Below are 16,465 nucleotides of genomic sequence, written 5' to 3'. Positions count from 1 at the left end.
GTAGTCAACAGGGTATTGCTTTTTTGGATGTGGTAAGGAGTATTTTATACATGTATGTAAGTTTGTGTTTTGACGATTAATTCAAAAAAAAAACACATATAAATAGCTTTGTTGTAGGAAGTGGTGATAAATGTGTAAGCATAAAGCAAACTGTTACCATGCCCGTCTAGGAAGAAAAAATTGTGCATAAAACTGTTACGTTTTGTGGAAATAAGAGGCGCCGCTTTGACCTAATTTGTGAAATTTTGAAAGGAATAGGTGATTCAGCTCATAGAGTACAAAAACACTAGATTCCTTGAATTTGAACGGCTTAAGTGACGGGTTCGTGACACCCACTTTGGCATTTTTTTACATAGTTATGTCACATATCTGTTTTACCCACATTTCTTACAAAACCTTAAAAGTTTATGGAATTTACTTGATTCCTTGCAACGTATGTGGTGACGTAAATCCGTCTTTGCTTTGTAGACTTAATTTAGCATTTCTCACATAGTTCGCTTCTTTTCTTCTAATTCTTTTGTAGACAGACATTTTTAAAATCAGTGGGGTTTTTTTATTTAGCAGATAAGATAACAGAATTTTTGGAACGCCTTTTGTAGTAATGTTGCCTTAATTGATTCCTAAAGATTGTGTTGTTTATTTACTTGTGCCTAAAAAGCCCTATGAGGCTGGGAGGTGAACAGAAAAGAATGTGGTTATCGTACTATTTTCCCTATATTGCTAGAGGTGTGTTGTATCTTGCTGTCAAGATAAATAACCGCTTTTCATTGTAAATAAAGATATTCATGTATTCTATCAAAACTTGCTTGTTGATAAAGTTTCGAAGTACATTTTTCTTCCACGATAGCGTGGTTATATTCAAGGGACGAGTTCAAGACACTCACGAAAAAATTAAGGGGTTGGGGGGGGGGGGGAAAGGGAAGGCAAGAGGAGAGAGGTCTTTTCTGCATTCCCTTGGGCGTTTCCCGTTTTGGTGCGTGCGTCAGTCTCGCACTCCAAATAAATTCCCAAACACTACTGCATGCACAAGCTGCAAAACAGACACAAGGCATTAGAAAAGGAAAAAAAAAGCAAGTCCAACAGAAGCTTTTTTGTAAAATGAATATTTGCGTGTCGCAATCATTCTTCGATAATTGTATCCCATCTTTTTTTGTGTCAGGAAATGCCATCTGACGGTAACCTGTAACTGTTTGGTAAGATGTAACTTTATTTGGCTATGGCAAGGGACCTACTGTGATTATGTCACTGTTGTCCTCTAAAGCTCGACGTCCTTGTCATCATCATCATCAATCTCAACTTAGCTAAACACAAAATACTATACTAATTGACACGGAAAGGTTGTGACCACAAAGTAAATCTACCGAGATATGACGCTCGTCGGGCGCCTTTATGACGCTCGTCATCATGACTTGTGATATTTACGGCATTGAAATCAACAAACTGAATTTATTTTGTCCAAGCGTTCAGCACAGAAAAGTAATCTTAGGTCTTCTTTAATACCACAAGCTGAAAAGACTTGCAAGTAATAGTTTCATTTTAGAGTAATTTTCAGTAGTTTTCTACTTGTAGAATTCCAAATAAATAGTTAATGATTACGTCTAACAAGTTGTCACGTTCATAGATGCAGTACAGTGGAATTAGATCGTTATATCGAGGTATCGTTATAACGAGACTCCCGATATACGATATTGCCTTAAAATAACCGAAAATATCTTTATATCGGGGTAAAATTAACATGTGCTTTTTTACTACTGTACATATTGTTTAATTAAACTTGTAATGAGTATCAAATGACTCACAATTTGCAAAGCATTAGACGTTATCAAGGTTACACAACAAAGTCTGTGGTATGAATCGTAAAAAGGAAACAAAACAAAACAAAACTTAAACATTTGAAGTTGTATCTGTGTACTGATGCTGTAATATCGTTATATCGGGGAAGATTTTACGCTCGGTACGCGCTAAGAACTCAGCGTTATATCGGGAATATCGTTATATTGAAGAAGATCGTTATATCGGGGTTCTGTCCCATACATTTTACTGTAACTTTTGCCGGGACATAGCATGTTTTATCTTTTTACCGGGGATATCGTTATATCGAGGATCGTTTGTATCGGGGTTCGAATTTGGAAACGCCTTTGAAGTACTTTTGGTTTTTTTTTCATTTAATTGCTTTGTAATGTTATAGTTGTATATTTATTGTTCCCGAAAAGCCCCACCTGGGAAGTGACAATAAAGAGTGTATGTACTATTCTCCTCCATATGGCTAGAGGTTGTTTATCTTGCTCACAAGATAATAACCGCTTTTCATTGTTAAATAAAGATATTCAATGTGTTCTAACTTATATGTCGGTAGAGTCTGTGAGTACATTTCCTCCGCAACACGCGCGTAAAGAGCGTTTTCACTCACGTGACCAGCAGCCATATTGGATTACTGAAACAAAAGAAAGTATTTGCATCAAAATAGAGAATTAGTTTGGTACACATCATGGCCGCCATTCTTTCTTTTGGAACACAGCAACATAGCAGCCGTGACGTCATGTGAAAACACTCTATTCAAGACGAGATCCAAGAGCATACGCTGAAAAATAAAGGAGATTGGGTGATGGGGGTGGAGGAGGAATTTTAAAGGTCATTCCCTTGGGCGTTTCTCGTATGGTGCGCGTTGGGTTCGCACTCAAAAATAAATTTCAGATACTACTACTGCACAAGCTGCAAAACAGAGCATTAGAACCGGAGAGCAAGGCCACACAAAGTTTCTTTTTAAAAAATGAATGTTTGCTTGTCGTAACCATTCTTCGATATTTATATTTCGTGTGTAGGAAATGCCAGCGAGGTAACCTGCAACTGTTGGGGTAATATGTAACTTTAGTGGAGAGTGCAAGACTGTCTGCGATATGTCACTGTTGTCCTCAAAAGCCGACTTCTTGTCATCTTCATTATCATCATCACACCAATCTCTCTTAAGGGGTATTTACATGAGACCGGAACGAACTCAAACCGGTATGAACTTGTACCGGTATGGAATTTTTGCAGCCGTTAACATGAAACCGCGACAAAATGCTTGGTGCCTGGTTTCGGGATGAAATGACATGTTTTGTCTCTATAAGATATATGGGCTGACCGGTACGACGAGAATTTATCATCTCGGTCCACCAACCGAGACGAGGTCAGGCCGGTCTCAGTTGTCAGGCCGGCCTCATGTAACGCGGGAAAAGAAATCACGGTATGGAGGCCGATACGAACTCGTGGTGGTCTGAGTTCGTCCCGGTCTCATGTAAATCGGCGTTGCTAAAACGAGGGTGAGGGTAAGACCAAGGGTCACAGTAAGGGTAAGGATACGAATACAGAAAGTATCCTAAAAATGCATAATAGCTAACCTTAAACTTTTGTTCAGGCCTAATTAGGCCTAAGGTTAGCGTTCATGCATGTTTAGGATACTTTCTATATTCGTATCCTTACCCTTACTGTGACCCTTGGTCTTACCCTTACCCTTGTTTTAGCAACGCCACATGTAAATACGGAGTTTAAGATCTACGACATGACGGTAACGATAACGTCATTTGAAATTGCAAGTTTAGGTTTATTAATCTTTTTCGTCATTATGTCGGTTTGTCTAACTTCTAAAAACCAACGCAACTTTCCAGGAACTAGGAGGTGCGCTGTTGAAGCTAGGACAGAAAATTCAAATTCGCTGCCTTGTGTTCACGTTCTTTGTAAGACTTTAGAATTGGTCATTTCACGTCGCAGAGTTGCTGAAAACGTGAAAGAAATATACAAAAATAAAAAAAAAAAATGCACGTACAGAGCGTGCAAAGCCAATGTGCTCATTAAATGTGCAAAATTTGTAACGTTCTCTTTGCCATCGTGTCGTAGATCTTAAACTTTCTAATACTCCCTTAGCTGACCACAAGTGCCGCTACTAATTGGGAAGGCTGTAACCCAAACCATATCACGGGAAATTAAGAGCAGGTCAAGTCAATTGTTGGTTTTTTCATGAGAAAAAAAAAAAAAAAAAACAACAACAACAACAACAACAAAAAAAAAAAAAACAGCAAACAAAAAAAAAAAAAAAGCACGCAAAAGTACCCGGAGAAAAAAAACTCCGGAATAGAAGAGAGAGCCATTAATCTCCGTCCTCATGTGGCGGCGAGTCCGGGAATCAAACCCGAGCCAAATCGGAAGGAGGAGAATGATCTTACGTTCTAATTCGCTACGCTCAGCCGAACGTAAATTATTTTCCCCTTTAAAAAAACATAATTAAATACAACAACTTGATGGTTGGATGTAGGCAGTCCAACCAAAGGACCGAGAACTTCACAAAGTAAAAAATAAACAGTGGTCTTACCGTGAAAAAGCTGGAAATCACTTCTAGAAGATTTAAATTTTATTCGAAGTGTTACCGCTGTTACTCTTCGCTTCTTTTCGCTTTTTCTCAGCGGCTGCTTTGACTTTGCGAATCTTCTTCTCATCTTCAGCGTCTGAGGCGAGATCATCACTCTCGTAGTACTCTTGGACAACAGGCCAACCATCTCTGTTCTTGTCAGCAATTCTGATCAACTCTCTCCACGCTTTGTAATGATCAACAAGAGAGATGAAAGATTGTAACAAAATTACACACTTTTCTATCACTATGGATATTCTTCGAGTTTGTTGGGAGTTCGGATGAGAATATTTAATGATCAAATTGCGAACAAAACGAGATAAAGGCCCAAAGAAGTGGAGTTTGGCATTTGATTTACCGAAGTTCAAGATGTTCACACGAGAAGACAAATGATGCAGGTTAGTTTGAAGATGTTGAAGCTTTATTGTTATGAATCATAGGGCTGCATATTGACACGATCCTCAGATACACCACCCTTTATGAGATGGAAATTTTGAGCTGATGATTTGCTTCAACTTTGAAGTAAGTTTTCATCATAATTCCGCCGGCCCCCAAGCTTTAAATTACTTCAAATAACATTGTGTCTTCTTCCTCTTTGCAGCCGCTTGGGACTCCAGGCTTTAAAAAATGCGCTGTTTGTAGGATTACAATGTTATTACAACAGCTTTTGGCAAATTTTTTGGGAAGTTTTGATAGATTTTCCAAGTCGTGGATCACAAAAGTCTTCTGTCTTGCTGCTCTCCAAGTCTGTTGTGCAGAGCATATAGTTGTCCATTTTTAACAAGGTTGTAGTGTATTTCAATACACGATGACTTTTGCAATTTTTTTTTTTTTGTGCTTCAGTAGGTATTTTTGTAATTGCTTTTTTCGTCTCCTAGAGCTAACTTAAGTCAAAAGTTCGGTTAAACTACCCTTTTTTTCGCCGGCCCCCAAGTCCGAGAACACTTTTAGTGCATTGTTTGTTTATTTGTCCTTGTCCTCCGCTCATCTGGTTTATTTATTCCGAAAAAATGCGTGCTCTTTTTTGTAACAAGGCAAAAACTACTACCGTTTACTGTCGAAGATTGCACATTTGGAGCTTGTCCATGTAGTTTTCGAACCGGATGGCGTAAGCTCTGTTATCGTGTTTATTTTATTTAGCATTAGCATGCTGCTAGCAGACTAGCATTAGAAGCTCGTCGGTTTTTTTTTTTTTTTCTACGTGCAGCAATTGAATTTACCTCAGCAAGTGTTCTTACGAGCGATTTAAGATTTAAAATGCTGAGAATGCTCATTCAAAATTTGGTTGTTGTATTCTGGAGACGAGCTCTGTAGGGCAGAACAGACATTTCGCTTTTAGTGTGTATCCCTTAGCCTGTAGAGGAATGCCAATCACGATTTCTTTAGATGTATGTGTTAGTTATACATTTGTACAAAAAAAAATGTTAGGAAACACCTTTTTTACTTGCCAAAATCCCGTTGTACCGTCTAGAATAAGTGAAACATGCACTTGATTATCTGCAAGACCTGTCACTATATTTTGATCATCTCAACAATCATCATTCATTCAAAAATAATATGTTACACATCAGATTTGTCATGTACTGGCTCTTCCAACAATCCATATACTGTAGTATAAAAATCAAAAAATGTTCACCACAATTCACGGGTAAAGGAAGATACAAAAATATTGAAAAATAGATGAACAATAATGAAACTAGATAATAATTTTTCAAATTTGCAATGAGAGTAAGCAAGGGAGTTCATCTACATATTACCTTGAATGTTATTTGTACCCAAAAAAAAAAATGAATAAATACTGGGTACAGTGTAGCAAATCTTTATGAGCATTTACAATGTATGTAAAAACCAAGATAGTGTGAGAGGGAGAGAAGAGGTTTACTTAAGTTGAAAGAAATGAAAAAATATTATTGATGTTTACTTCAGACCTAAAATGGCCATGTTTGATCCTTGCAGTTGTGCCCCCCACTCATGCATAACCATTCCTGCAAGATATCTGATGATTCCTTACTGATGTTGTTTTACAGAAGAGCTGGTTGCAATAAGGCCACCTTGTAGCCCATGCTTGTGGCTTTCAAAGAGGCTAATGGTTGTATGCATTAGAAGCTTGTCTGTTAGTGCTTTGTAGTGACATCTGTTCAGACATGTATTCTGAGCCATGATCAGAAGTACTCTGCAAATTATTTTATTTTTTTAAGGTTAGGCTGTTAATTGAAAGGACAAGGGGAATGTAGTTATCTAGAAGAATGAAAAGAGTTCCATATTGCATGTCTTTAATTGAAGAATTACTCATCACAGTTTCTCGAAAAAGTGTCCAGCATCCATAAATAAGTTCTAGTATAAACATAATTTCCATGTCTTAGTTTATCAGTAAGCTTGCTTTGGAAAAAGTGTTTCATGTACAGAATTAAAAGTTAGGATCAAAAGAACTGACAGCGTATTCTCTGCTGTTTAGAGAGATGAGCAGTGGCTCAAACAATTGGAGCAATGGACAGAAGTGATGGCTGAGAGGTCAAGTTTTGTGGAAAGGTGTTACCTTGAGAACCAGTTGTGAATGAAGATAAATGGGCAAATTGGTTATGTGAAAAGCCGCCGTATTTGAAGCTCTTGAAGTTCTGGATTATGATTGGAATCTTAAACACTCATAGATAATTAATTTGTTTGTTTGCAGTAAAATTAACAGATGTGCTGAATTCATGAAGGCATAATCAAAAATTAATTCTTTGTTGCTTATAAGGCTCATACAAATGGGATTCTTTGTTGCTTATAATTCAATGTACAGTTAAGATTTCACTAGTTGGAGTCACATCCTACATACATAATAAAATGTTGCATGTCATAGTCTCAGTAAGGTGACCAGCAAGTTGATATGAAGAAAAAACACTCGTGATCATTACGTTTTGGATCCATTTATTTGAATACAGTTGTTGACCATTTCCTCATATCTTATACTTCCGAAGGACTAACAAATAAAATTATATTTTAGTTCTATACTTGTAAAAGTTTAAAAAGCTTGGGGCTTGATATTAAAAAAAAAAAACTCTTTGGTGTGTCACTCTTAACATCGCTTTGTTCCCTGGGCCTGGTCTAGTCAGAACTTACTAATTTCTTAGTAATTTTCTGTTGTCATTTTGTAATCAATTTCAATCAATTTCTTGAATAGTCTGATTCTTTGGAAATGAACACAGAGAAGGATCATTCCTACAGATTGAGACAGTTGTACAAGGTTCAAGAGGGCAGCTTGTTTTTTACAACATGGGAATCATAGACCTTGCTATGCCCTTAGACAGTGGTTATTTATTTCAGGTCCTCAGATTTAGTTCAGAGGGATTTGGGATGGGCTTGCTGTGCTTAAACTCAAACAAACTTGAAACCAAAAAAGGCAAGCTACCGTAAACTTGACTACTCTCTGTCAGGGTGTAAACATTTTTTTTCATAATGTAGCTGAAATTTTTTCTGGCTATTTTCACACATTTTGTCAAAGCTGCAAACAAGAATGCCCAACAGAGCAAAAAAGAGCTACCGTAAACTTTGGTGAACAGTGAGAGAAATAAACAACACATTTCAAACAAGAATGCCCAAATCAAAACTAACGTGAGAGGTAAACACGTAGGTTGGAATCAAAACTGTCTAGTCTGTCTAGTTATGTGTGTTTTGAAGAGCCCTTCGAATTATGCAACTTTCGCAAGATTACTGACTACGTGAGAGTTCCACACCAAAATACAGCCAAAGCGAGATTCACAAGGAAAAGAAAAATGAACTCCTTAAATCAATAGACGCGAATCAAGGACGCGAAATGGTTGAAGGTAATTACCTAAAGCTTACCGAGGCATGGGACATAGTGGAAGGTAAGCATGATTTGTACACGATGTTCTTAACCGATGAAGAACAAGAAGCCGCGGAAACATGGATTTTAGAATACAGGAACTGTTCGCAGAAGCAAAGGCATACAAGATCAAGTATATACAGAACGTAATTAGAGAAGAAACAGTGCGCGCGAGGACACTATACGTCAAGAATCAACAAGGAAAGCGCGCGCGGAAATTGAACGAATGACAGAAAAGGCTATTTGAAGCGTGACACCGCGCAAGCAGTATTTGAAACATTGCATAGCAACACTACGCACGCTATTCAGTCCGACACGATTGCTATACCCTCATTAAAAAGGCTACTAACCCAGTTGGAAGACGCATTTACAAATTGCAAACAAACGAACGAGATGTTTATAGATCTTGCAGAACACGACAAGGCCGCAACCGCCATAAAATGGGCCGCCGAAATACAGTGCCGATTCAACGAAATCATTGAACGAGAGTCTCGGCGTACATCGGTGAGAAAGAGCCGAAACCAGTAGCACAAGAAACTCATGCACCCTTCAATCTTCAACTAGAAAAAATAAGAATGCCGCGATTTGAAGGCGAAATTCGCACCTATCCGCAATTCAAAAGAGACTTTCAAAGACAAGTCATGCCTCATCTTCGGAGCGATGACATCTCATACGTACTACGCTCATGCCTAGGCAACGAACCAGCGAACACCGTGAAAAGCATCGACGACGACACCACAGAAATGTGGAAAAGATTAGACGAGAAATACGGAGACCCTTCAAAAGTGGCAGACGTCATTATCGACGGAATACGTAGAACCAGAATGATCAGAGATGGAGAAGAAAAGAGATTCACTGAATTTGTTGAAATCATAGAAGACGGTTACAGAGACCTCAGACGATTGGGTTTGGAAGCAGAAATAACAACCACGAGCTCAGTAAGCATCATCGAGAAAAAGCTGCCCCCAGACATACGACGAAAATGGGCCGAAATAGTTAGCGCAGAAAATAGCACTGTCAACAAATCCGATAAATTTCCATCTCTCTTCTCAAGTTTTTACAGAACCAGCGCGGAGCAATTGAATATGATAATGCCTCACTGAGAGCGCCATTAGTACCATCGAAGGCCGTAATTCATCATACCATAGCCAAGGATGAAACCGATTTTAAGAGTCAAAGAACGACGCAGAGGAGATGCTTGATCCATGATGATGCAAAACATTCAACAGAAGATTGCAGAGTCTACTTATCAAAACCCATAAGCGATAAAATAGCACTCCTAAGAGAGAAGGGAGCCTGCTGGTCTTGTTTAAAATCGGGTCATCGAATGCAAAGTTGCAAAACTAAGAAAACATGCAACATCGGTAACTGCTCGTCACAACACCACAAATCTTTACACGAAGATGAACGAAGAACATCACCTACACCCGCAAATATAGACGTATAGACAAGATTACGTCCGACATCGAGAGGATAAACATGGACGGAGGACACACCTATTCAACAAGCCTATTAGAACATCAACAGGTTCGTCTTGAAGTTCGTCTACATTGTTGAATAGGTGTGTCACTCCGTCCATGTTTATCCTCTCGATGTCGGACGTAATCTTGTCTATACCATATACTTCGAATTCCACGATTTTCCCTTGTTTGTCAAGCAAGGAAAGTTTGTACTTGACTGTTCTGATCGTTTTGTACTGACCACCAATTTTTACGATCGACAAATTCACAGCTGTCCCTTTAAGGCGTTCTTCTTTGGCCTTATTGTTAGTGATAAAGCATAAAGATGCCGCAGAGTCCCACATAACGTTGGCCCATCCTCTTTTCGTTCTGATTCTTTGTATTTGAAGGAGGCATGTGTCTTCGATGTTACTACATATGCTGGCTGGTCCGGGAGGCGCTGGCTATATTTGCGGGTGTAGGTGATGTTCTCTTCGTTCATCTTCGTGTAAAGATTTGTGGTGGTGTTGTGACGAGCAGTTACCGATGTTGCATGTTTTCTTAGTTTTGCAACTTTGCATTCGATGACCCGATTTTTAAACAAGACCAGCAGGCTCCCTTCTCTCTTAGGAGTGCTATTTTATCGCTTATGGATTTTGATAAGTAGACTCTGCAATCTTCTGTTGAATGTTTTGCATCATCATGGATCAAGCATCTCCTCTGCGTCGTTCTTTGACTCTTAAAATCGGTTTCATCCTTGGCTATGGTATGATGAATTACGGCCTTCGATGGTACTAATGGCGCTCTCAGTGAGGCATTATCATATTCAATTGCTCCGCGCTGGTTCTGTAAAAACTTGAGAAGAGATGGAAATTTATCGGATTTGTTGACAGTGCTATTTTCTGCGCTAACTATTTCGGCCCATTTTCGTCGTATGTCTGGGGGCAGCTTTTTCTCGATGATGCTTACTGAGCTCGTGGTTGTTATTTCTGCTTCCAAACCCAATCGTCTGAGGTCTCTGTAACCGTCTTCTATGATTTCAACAAATTCAGTGAATCTCTTTTTCTCCATCTCTGATCATTCTGGTTCTACGTATTCCGTCGATAATGACGTCTGCCACTTTTGAAGGGTCTCCGTATTTCTCGTCTAATCTTTTCCACATTTCTGTGGTGTCGTCGTCGATGCTTTTCACGGTGTTCGCTGGTTCGTTGCCTAGGCATGAGCGTAGTACGTATGAGATGTCATCGCTCCGAAGATGAGGCATGACTTGTCTTTGAAAGTCTCTTTTGAATTGCGGATAGGTGCGAATTTCGCCTTCAAATCGCGGCATTCTTATTTTTTCTAGTTGAAGATTGAAGGGTGCATGAGTTTCTTGTGCTACTGGTTTCGGCTCTTTCTCACCGATGTACGCCGAGACTCGTGTCAATGATTTCGTTGAATCGGCACTGTATTTTGGCGGCCCATTTTATGGCGGTTGCGGCCTTGTCGTGTTCTGCAAGATCTATAAACATCTCGTTCGTTTGTTTGCAATTTGTAAATGCGTCTTCCAACTGGGTTAGTAGCCTTTTTAATGAGGGTATAGCAAATCGTGTCGGACTGAATAGCGTGTAGTGTTGCTGCTATGCAATGTTTCAAATACTGCTTGCGCGGTGTCACGCTTCAATAGAGCCTTTTCTGTCATTCGTTCAATTCCGCGCGCGCTTTCCTTGTTGATTCTTGACGTATAGTGTCCTCGCGCGCACTGTTTTCTTCTCTAATTACGTTCTGTATATACTTGATCTTGTATGCCTTTGCTTCTGCGAACAGTTCCTGTAATTCTAAAATCCATGTTTCCGCGGCTTCTTGTTCTTCATCGGTTAAGAACGTGTTGTTTTGGTGTGGAACTCTCACGTAGTCAGTAATCTTGCGAAAGTTGCATAATTCGAAAGCAGACTAGACAGACATTTTACCGCGTTAGTTTTGATTCCAACCTACGTGTTTACCTCTCACTGTTCTCTCTTTTGCTCTGTTGGGCATTCTTGTTTGAAATGTGTTAAAATATCAAGAATTTCAGCTACATTATGAAAATAAATGTTCACACCCAAAGTTTACGGTAGCTTGCCTTTTTTGTTTTCAGTTTGTTGGCATGAACGCGAACAAGCGTGAACGACGGGCCAAAAACAGCAGCTTTGACCAAATTATGGTCTGAGTAAACAGCCAGAAAATAGAGAGTTGGTAATGTTACCACGGGAAAAATGTTTAGAAATTGTGGAACGTTTGAAGCTTCTGACAGAGAGTAAGTCATTTTCTTGGTTTCGTGTATTATTGCATGGAGCCTCCCCATTTGAAAATTACTTAGCTTACATGGTTTAGCTTCAGGGAACTAGAGCAAGATAGCTGGTTAAGGTTTTGAGTTTAAGCACATCCCAAATCCCTAGGGAACTAAATCTGAGGACCTGAAATAAATAACCACTGTCTAAGGGCAGCAAGGTCTATGATTCCCATGTTGTAATTGAACAAGCTGCCCTCTTGAACCTTGTACAACTGTCTCAATCTGTAGGAATGATCCTTCTCTGTGTTCATTCCAAAGAATCAGACTATTCAAGTTGAAAATTGATTACAAAATGACAACAGGAAATTAGTAAGTTCTGACTAGACCAGGCCCAGGGAACAAAGCGATGTTAAGAGTGACACACCAAAGAGTATTCCTTTTTTTTAATATATCAAGCCCCAAGCTTTTTAAACTTTACAAGTATAGAACTAAAATATAATTTTAATTTGTTAGTCCTTCGGAAGTATAAGATATGAGGAAATGGTCAACAACTGTATTCACAATAAATGGATATCAAAAACTTAATGATCACGAGTGTTTTTCTTCATATCAACTTGCTGGTCACCTTACTGAGACTATGACATGCAACATTTTATTATGTAGGATGGATGACTCCCAACTAGTGAAATCTTAACTGTACATTGAATTTATAAGCAACAAGAATCCCATTTGTATGAGCCTCATGAATTCAGCACATCTGTTAATTTTACTGCAAACAAATTAATTATCTATGAGTGTTTAAGATTCCAATCATAATCCAGAACTATTTCTTTCAACTTAATTAAACCATTCTCTCCTCTTCCTCACACTATCTTGGTTTTTACATACACTGCAAATGCTCATAAAGATTTGCTACACTGTACCCAGTATTTATTCAACATCTTTTGGGTACAAATAACATTCAAGGTAATATGTAGATGAACTCCCTTGCTTACTCTCATGGCAAATTTGAAAGTATTATTGTTCATCTAGTTTTCATCATAATTTTTTATTTTTGTATCTTCCTTTACCCGTGAATTGTGGTGAACATTTATTGATTTTTATACTACAGTATATGGATTGTTGGAATAGCCAGTACATGACAAATCTGATGTGTAAACATATTATTTGTGAATAATGATTGTTGAGAAGATTATCAAAATGTAGTGACAGGTCTTGCAGATAATCAAGTGCATGTTTCACTTATTCTAGACGGTACAACGGGATCTTGGCAAGTAAAACGTGTTTCCTAACATTTTTTTATACAAATGTATAACTAACACATACATCTAAAGAAATCGTGCTTGGCATTTCTCTACAGGCTAAGGGATACACACTAAAAGCAAAATGTCTGTTCTGCCCTACAGAGCTCGTCTCCAGATTTAGCAGAATTACAACCAAATCTTTTTGAATGAGCATTCTCACTTATTTCTTAAATCGCTCGTCTAAGAACACTTGCTGAGGTAAATTCAATTGCTGCACGTAGAAAAAAAACCGACGAGCTTCTAATGTTAGTCTGCTAGGTAGCAGCATGCTAATGAAATAAACACGATAACAGAGCTTACGCCACCCGGTTCGAAAACTACATGGACAAGCTCCAAATGTGAAATATTCGACAGTAACGGTAGTAGTTTGCCTTGTTACAAAAAAGAGCACGCATTTTTTCGGAATAAATAAACCAGATGAAGCGGAGTACAAATAAACAAACAACGCACTAAAAGTGTTCTCGGACTTGGGGGCCGGCGAAAAAGGGTAGTTTAACCGAACTTTTGGCTTAAGTTAGCTTTAGGAGACGAAAAAAGCAATTACAAAAATACCTACTGAAGCACAGGAAAAAAAATTGCAAAAGTCATCGTGTATTGAAATGACACTACAACCTTGTTAAAAATGGATAACTATATGCTCTGCACAACAGACTTGGAGAGCAGCAAGACAGAAGACTTTTGTGATCCACGACTTGGAAAATCAATCAAAACTTCCCAAATAAAATTTGCCAAAAGCTGTCGTAATAACATTGTAATCCTACAAACAGCGCATTTTTTAAAGCCTGGAGTCCCAAACAGCTGCAAAGAGGAAGAAAAGACAAAGTTATTTGAAGTAATTTAAAGCTTGGGGCCGGCGGAATTATGATGAAAACTTACTTCAAAGTTGAAGCAAAATCAGCTCAAATTCAAAATTTCCATCTCATAAAGGTTGGTTTATCTGAGGATTGTGTCAATATGCAGCCCTGTGATTCATAACCATAAAGCTTTAACATCTTCAAACTAACCTGCATCATTTGTCTTCTCGTGTGAACATCTTGAACTTCGGTAAATCAAATGCCAAACTCCACTTCTTTGGGCCTTTATCTCGTTTTGTTCGGGATTTGATCATTAAAATATTCTTATCCGAACTCCCAAGAAACTCGAAGAATATCCATAGTGATAGAAAAGTGTGTAATTTTGTTACAATCTTTCATCTCTCTTGACAAAATATTTTTAAAAGTGTAGATCGCCCGTTTAAAAACCCGCGGGCAGCGCGTTCAAAATAACTCGAATAATTCGATTCCCTTCGCGCATGCTCAGACAAAATGCCCATGTGCTTCGGCGCCTTCTTTCGCACAAGCCGACGTTGCATCTCAGAACTCTTCTTCGAGGTCACAGTTGGTCGATGAAGTTTCCTCGCTTTTCAAAGATTACATGACCTCACAGTTGGAAGAGAAGAGAAACAGTTGCAACGGAGTGCTAAGTCTGATAAAGAAGCCGCGGACATTAAGTATAAAGGCAAACAAAAGCAGTTCGAGGTGAATCTGCAGTTGGACAATATATTAACAGGAATCGATCTCAGTACTAGTAGTCCGGCTGACATTCACAAGTTAGTTGCAGAAGGAAGTTGATCATTACAAAGCGTGGTTGATCAGAATTGCTGACAAGAACAGAGATGGTTGGCCTGTTGTCCAAGAGTACTACGAGAGTGATGATCTCGCCTCAGACGCTGAAGATGAGAAGAAGATTCGCAAAGTCAAAGCAGCCGCTGAGAAAAAGCGAAAAGAAGCGAAGAGTAACAGCGGTAACACTTCGAATAAAATTTAAATCTTCTAGAAGTGATTTCCAGCTTTTTCACGGTAAAACCACTGTTTATTTTTACTTTGTGAAGTTCTCGGTCCTTTGGTTGGACTGCCTACATCCAACCATCAAGTTGTTGTATTTAATTATGTTTTTAAAGGGGAAATAATTTACGTTCGGCTGAGCGTAGCGAATTAGAACGTAAGATCATTCTCCTCCTTCCGATTTGAATCGGGTTTGATTCCCGGACTCGCCGCCACATGAGGACGGAGATTAATGGCTCTCTCTTCTATTCCGGAGGTTTTTCTCCGGGTACTTTGCGTGCTTTTTTTTGTTTTTGTTTGCTTGTTTGTTTTGTTTTGTTGTTGTTGTTGTTGTTTTTTGTTTTTTTTTTTCTCATGAAAAACCAACAAATTGACTTGACCTGCTCTTAATTTCCCGTGATATGGTTTGGGTTACAGCCTTCCAATTAGTAGCGGCACTTGTGGTCAGCTAAGGGAGTATTAGAAAGTTTAAGATCTACGACACGATGGCAAAGAGAACATTACAAATTTTGCACATTTAATGAGCACATTGGCTTTGCACGCTCTGTACGTGCATTTTTTTTATTTTTGTATATTTCTTTCACGTTTTCAGCAACTCTGCGACGTGAAATGACCAATTCTAAAGTCTTACAAAGAACGTGAACACAAGGCAGCGAATTTGAATTTTCTGTCCTAGCTTCAACAGCGCACCTCCTAGTTCCTGGAAAGTTGCGTTGGTTTTTGGAAGTTAGACAAACCGACATAACGACGAAAAAGATTAATAAACCTAAACTTGCAATTTCAGATGACGTTATCGTTACCGTCATGTCGTAGATCTTAAACTCCGTATTTACATGTGACGTTGCTAAAACAAGGGTAAGGGTAAGACCAAGGGTCACAGTAAGGGTAAGGATACGAAATAGAAAGTATCCTAAACATGCATGAACGCTAACCTTAGGCCTAATTAGGCCTGAACAAAAGTTTAAGGTTAGCTATTATGCATTTTTAGGATACTTTCTGTATTCGTATCCTTACCCTTACTGTGACCCTTGGTCTTACCCTCACCCTCGTTTTAGCAACGCCGATTTACATGAGACCGGGACGAACTCAGACCACCACGAGTTCGTATCGGCCTCCATACCGTGATTTCTTTTCCCGCGTTTACATGAGGCCGGCCTGACAACTGAGACCGGCCTGACCTCGTCTCGGTTGGTGGACCGAGATGATAAATTCTCGTACCGGTCAGCCCATATATTTTATTGACAAAACATGTCATTTCATCCCGAAACCAGGCACCAAGCATTTTGTCGCGGTTTCATGTTAACGGCTGCAAAAATTCCATACCGGTACAAGTTCATACCGGTTTGAGTTCGTTCCGGTCTCATGTAAATACCCCTTAAGAGAGATTGGTGATGATGATAATGAAGATGACAAGAAGTCGGCTTTTGAGGACAACAGT

This window comes from Montipora capricornis, chromosome 1, assembly GCF_036669925.1.
Source record: "Montipora capricornis isolate CH-2021 chromosome 1, ASM3666992v2, whole genome shotgun sequence".
In the NCBI taxonomy this organism is placed as follows: Eukaryota; Metazoa; Cnidaria; class Anthozoa; order Scleractinia; family Acroporidae; genus Montipora; species Montipora capricornis.
This window is presented reverse-complemented; position numbering follows the sequence as displayed.